Genomic DNA, 6,230 nt, shown 5'->3' on the forward strand with positions numbered 1-6,230 from the left:
TGATTAGTGGAGTACATCTCCTCTTTATTCATGGATGAGTTTGGGTAGAAGGAAATCTAACAGGCTTGCTCGGTTGGGTTATCTCGGTTGAGCATCAGTCGCGCTCCCCAATGTTGGGGAATGACAAACTTGGTATCAGAGCCAAGTGTTTTAAAGTGTCCTAAGATGTCTCGGAGCCATGTCTAGTAGAATCTTTCTTATCGGTGTGTTGTCGACCACATCTATAATGAGGAGGCTGCATGGACATTTGAGAATTTCAAACTTCTTTGACGCTCCAGAACGTGCGAGAAAGCTCAAGATAGGAAGCTAAAATCCTCATCATGTCTCATTTCCCATATGAGTAACCCATGGGTTCGAGGCAGCATGTTACACCCTATACTTTCGTACATGAAAGTACGACATAAATAAATTGATGGAAGCTCGGAAATAAGACATTACAACCCGCATTTTTCATAAATTAAAGTTTCACCGTAAGTTCGCGAATGGAATTATTTTGAGATTATAAGCATTATGCTATTTCAAATAAGTAATGAGTAAATTCGTGAAGGTGAGAGGGTAAGCAAATCGAAGAAAATGAATTTTCATCGAAGTGTGACATTTTAAGATAAAATACGGTCCGAGCTAAAATACCTAGTATTTATCGACTAGTGCCATACAAGGTACTACATGACCATGATAGTAAGGTGTATAAGGTGTATTAAAAGTGAGTAGTATTTTAAGTAATTTGATATAATTCTTAATTATGTGTGTAATTGGTTAATTATTGGGTATCAGAATATTACCTAATTAATTAATTGGTTATAGAATAAGATTAAAAAAAACCCTCCCCAAAACGTGGCAGCCCCCCATATTCCATTTAATGATTCTTAATCAATTTGCATGGTGGCAACGTGTAAAGAGTTAGTACCTTATCTCATTTGGTTAAAAGTGTTATCAAGAAAGCAAAAGAATGAGACATAGGAATCATTTTACTCTTTTCCATTCAATATTTCACTTTAGATCTAAGGAGTCTCTTCGGCAAACAGCATGAAGTAGAAGTGTTCTGAAGCAACGTTTTTCATTACGTCGTACAATATTTTGCAACGTGATTTCTTCAACCAACGAGATTTCTTTGCACAGTAGCAACGCAAAATTTTGCGGTTCTAAAGGAGTACGGTACAACCTTTTCCAAGAATATCATACGGATTTTTCCCTACTCCAGGTATGTTAAGGCTATCCCTTCTTTCTTTTTGGCATGATCCAAATTATACAGAAGAAATGAGCAAACGCACAGTTTTCATAAATGACTATATTCATAGAAATACTAGGGGTCTCTATGTTCTTGATTCCCCATGTGACATATTATTATATCTTCTGTTCATGGGTCTCAGAATGATACGCACTTGATAAAGTTTATCCGAAAGGAATATAGAGATTATGAACATATTTTCATGCATTTCATTCATTTATACGTGTACATTGACCCATGACCAGATGGCATTATATACGCGTAATATATGTATACATATGTATATGGGATATGGGAAAAGGTTACGTCGTTATATACGCACCACCACCTGATCAGTTGGTATATGTTGATGATTTTGCCCACAGTGGCCGAGATGATATGATAGGATGCCCTCAGAGGCTTGATGAAATTATGTACACTTATACCTATGCATGACATGACATTTATACGCACGTGCATGACATTATATATAGTTGTCTATAGCAGCCTTGTCGACTCGCCCTACGTATTCCGCACGTATATGTATATATGTCTTTTGGACAGGTTTTCCTCATGCATGTTATTCTCGTGATTCAGCAGATGTTATTTATGTTTATATCTTAGTTGTATGCTTAAGGGTGTTCGACAAGTAGGACTCGGGCACTAATCGCGGCCCATCGGTTTGGGTGGTGACAAAAGTGGTATCAGAGCAGTTCTGTCCTAGGGTTGTCTACAGACCGTGTCTAGTAGAGTCTTGTTTATGGGTGTGTTGTGCACCACACTTATAAGCAGGAGGCTACAGGGAATTTAGGACTGTCACTCTTTCTTGTTACTCTAGATCGTGTGGTAGAGCTCAGTTGTAAGAACTCAAGTTCCTAAAATTTATCTTATTCATAATACGACGATGCCTACATCCATAAAGACGGTTGGTAAGAGAGAAAGTTGTGGAAGAGTTGAGTCAGAGGAACTCGAATTTGCATCATGCTTATGATGGATAAATATGAGGTATTCAGTAGATCATGTGTATACTAAGTTGTGTAAGCTTCTTGATAAGGATCCCTAAGGCAAGAATGCCTATCCACTCTTACGGTAAAAAGGAATAAGAGAATCGGAAGGTAGACACAAGTTTCAGCAAGTAAAAGAAGCAAGGTGAAGATTAACAGTATTTACAATTCAAGCATAGAAATATAAGCATTTTGAGTTACCTTCAATTGTAATAGAGGTATGTACAATTGGCCACACCCATCTCATTTATGCCCTATGGAAGCTAACAGAAGCAATATAAGAGAAGGACGGATATCAGGATCCGGCTGGGGTTAGAGTGACCCAAAATGGTGGATGGATTGTCAGTGTTAGTTGACATTTCCAAAGGATAGTGCAAACGTGGTAATGGATCTCCTTGTGAGACACCCAAATGGTGCACTCTAAAATAGTACAGCTAGATATGAGTACTACAAGGATAGGCACTGGAAGCCTTGAAGGGATAAATATTACCTTAGTGTAGCTCCCGTTCCTAGTGGAGAAAGAATGTTAGGTAACCCGAAGAGCCAGTAGATGGAGCAAGGGGAGCTAAAAGCAAAAGAATGTCTTTGTCGAGTTTTTAAAATAAAGTAATAAACATAAATGTTAGCAGGGAAATAAGAAGAGAGTTAATGAAGCATTATGAGTAAGACGTGATACATGGATGGCAACGGTGGGAAAAAAATGAAAATGACAGTATTACAGAGTTTATAGTCAAGTGAAGGATAAGACGAGAGGTGACATGCCTTGAGACAACAAAAGAATGCGGGCCATAAAGTCATATCCTCATTTCGAGAAATAAGTTCGTGACTCCAACGCAACTACCGGAAGGAAAAGTTAGACCCAGAGTACTAGAAATCAGTATGGGCTGGTGAACAAGATAAACTAAACATGAATTAGGGACTGAATGAATTGATAATGGTCGACATCATGAGAATTTCAGATTTTGTTCCGGCGATAATAGAATGGACGATAGAAGAATAACCTTTAAAGGTCATTCAGGAGGACGCTTCCCTAAAGCAAGAAATGTGAGCAAAGTTAAGCTTAAGGGATTGTATGTACCAGTTATACTAAGTGTCACCCTCGCGAGTAAGGAAATTTTGTTATCAAGGCGAGTAAGGATCATCGATGATGTGAAAAGACGAAAAAGATAAAGAGGTAAAACATCTATAGGTAGATCGTCGTAGCTCTAAATCTTAGAACTCCCCTAAAGGGGGGAATATGGAGTGATGTGGCATTAAGTCAGAATTAAGTGGTTCTAGTAGCTATGGAATGGTAAAGGAAGAATGCAATAAAAATAAGAAAGGGATGAGATTGCACTTATTCAAAGCCGACAGATAGGCTACGATCCTAGAACATTATGCAAACATGACGTCAAGGAGAGGAAGTGAGGGGTTCCTGCCCAGGACTTTATGGATAAATAAGGAGCCAGTGCGAGTGGTAAGTTAAGACAAAAAAAATGACCCAAGAAAGATTACGCGGAATATTGATATGAGAATGGGCCAACGAGTAGTTAGTAGTTGATTCAGGAACAGCCTAGTCATGGCTAGATAAGAGGTTACAGACAAATCAACAGATCATGCAAGATAAACGTAGTGAACCCCAACATGGGAAATTCAGTCTCGTAGATATGAAATCGTGATGCTTGGGAAATATTCAGACAAGAGGTGGGGTAGTTAAAGGTACCGTATGAATGTTATGGAAATAAAAGATAGCTTAAGCCTACATAAAGGCTGATCAGAAGGAAGAGGAAACTAAAGAGTTACAACAACAAAGTAAATCGGGAGTCTGATTATTGGACCCAGAAAATTATAGAAATCGTGATTAAGAACATTGCAGGATCGCTCTTAATATCAGAGTTATAAGACAGATAGTACAGTAGACATATTCTATAATGGTCTACGATAAAGTCAGTTAGAAGAGTATCAACCTCATAAGAAGTCAATATGAAGCTCCCACCGGAGTGTGTATGCACCAGAGGTGCAAGTATTATAATAGAGCTTCAAGTCGCGAATGTGAATTATACCTATGTAGAAGGGAGGTCATGAAAGAGATAGAAGATTTGATGCGAGATTTTAAGGTAAGTAAGGTAAATGTGAATGACGTACGAGATACTCAAATGCAGAAGATCATGAATAGTCCATACTTCGGATAGAAGGCTAGAAGCACTGGGATTCAGTATCCAGGAATGATAGCGGCATCGTTAGTGGCATATATCTTCCAGCCTATGGTTTCTAGGTACCGAGAGGCCTAGTTAAGAGAGTAAAGAAGAGTTTGAGACGATGTGATATCTCGCTTGATGTTCCAAAATAACACAAGGAAATCTATGGTGCAAGCAAGTTGAAAGAAGGTTGCGAGTAGTATAACTAGATATGTGTAGGTCGCAAGCTAAATTATGGTAAAGCGACAAGGTTTTAGGAAGACAGGAGTAAGGATAAGAAAGGGCGAGTGAGAAGGTGATGAGAATGGATAATTCCTTAGGATTAAGCCCATGAAAACAAGAGAGCTCATGGTTTCTCTAAGTTATAGAAAGCTCAGTATAGCCTGAAAGAACTCAAAGGAGTCTAAGACTAATAGCATTGTTAACCTTGTAGTAAAATAAGGGTATACTTGTGATAAATGAAGGATGACGTTTGGACCTTCGATTGAGTGATGATTTGAAGGGATTTCATGAATTGTACAGGATTAAAATACCCACGTAAGCGAGTCACATTGGGATGCTATAAAGTATGGTTATTGAAGTACAGTGTCGCCGCTAAGTAGATCAGGAAAATCACTTCGAATATTCCTCGATGCAACGTGAGCCCTAGCGGCAGTGTTACATAAGAGATCAAGTTATCAGTGGTAGATGATAGATCAATGTTAAGGTGAATCAACAATGAATGGACAAAAGTCATAAAGTATGAGATGAGATTAGGCTGTCATTCTTAAGATGAGCAGTAATGAGGAAGCATTAAAGGACTTAGATTTATACATATGAGATAAGCAATGAAAGTAACCTGGAGTTTGGTAGCAGACCTCAGTAATGTTAAATCGAAGTAAGACTTATGGTATAGTATGACCTACCTAGATGTATAGTCATTCGAATGGATAACCGGGTCTATAAAATAAGATATAGCAATATTCTTAAGTTCAACAAAGTACCGAGCGAAGAACTTCAGTATACCTATAGATGCCCAGAGAGACACCTTATTAAGCTCTGTATATGTTTACACAGTGAGGCCTAGCGATTGGCTAAAAGTTGGAGGAAAAATGAGAGAAGAGTTGCATAGGCGCATTTAGAAGGCTAGAGTCGTGCAGGCTGCATGATAGAAGGTAGCAACAATTACGAGATTGGAAAGATTCCGACCATAAGTCATGGTGTGAGAAAGAGGCCTAAAGGGGGGAATGCCCTGGCCTTTGGATTTATTCAAAGAACAGTTTAATAAATGGCAAGAAGAGTATTAAAGTATTCGCAAACGGGAATGATAAGTGCATCAGTCAACATTCGAGGATGAATGTTCCAAAGGGGGGGAATGATGTTACACCCCATGCTTTCGTACGTGAAAGTACGGCATATATAAATTGATGGAAGCTCGGAAATAAGACATTACATCCCGCATTTTTGGTAAATTAAAGTTTTGTCGTAAGTTAATCGACGTAAGTTCGGGAATAGAATTATTTTGAGATTATAAAAATTATGCTATTTCAAACAAGTAATAAGTAAATTCGTGAAGGTCAGATGGTAAGCAAATCGAAGAAAATGAATTTTCGTCGAAGTGTGACATTTTGGGATAAAATACGGTCCGAGCTAAAATACCCGGTATTTATGGACTAGTGCCATACAAGGTACCACATGACCATTATAGTAAGGTATATTAAAAGTGAGTAGTATTTTAAGTAATTTGAGATAATTCTTGATTATGTGTGTAATTGATTAATTATCAGGTATCGGGATATTACCTAATTAATTAATTGGTTATAGGATAAGATTAAAAACCCCTCCCCAAAACGTGGCAGCCCC

Source organism: Nicotiana tabacum, chromosome 21 (genome assembly GCF_000715075.1).
Source record: "Nicotiana tabacum cultivar K326 chromosome 21, ASM71507v2, whole genome shotgun sequence".
Taxonomy (NCBI): domain Eukaryota; kingdom Viridiplantae; phylum Streptophyta; class Magnoliopsida; order Solanales; family Solanaceae; genus Nicotiana; species Nicotiana tabacum.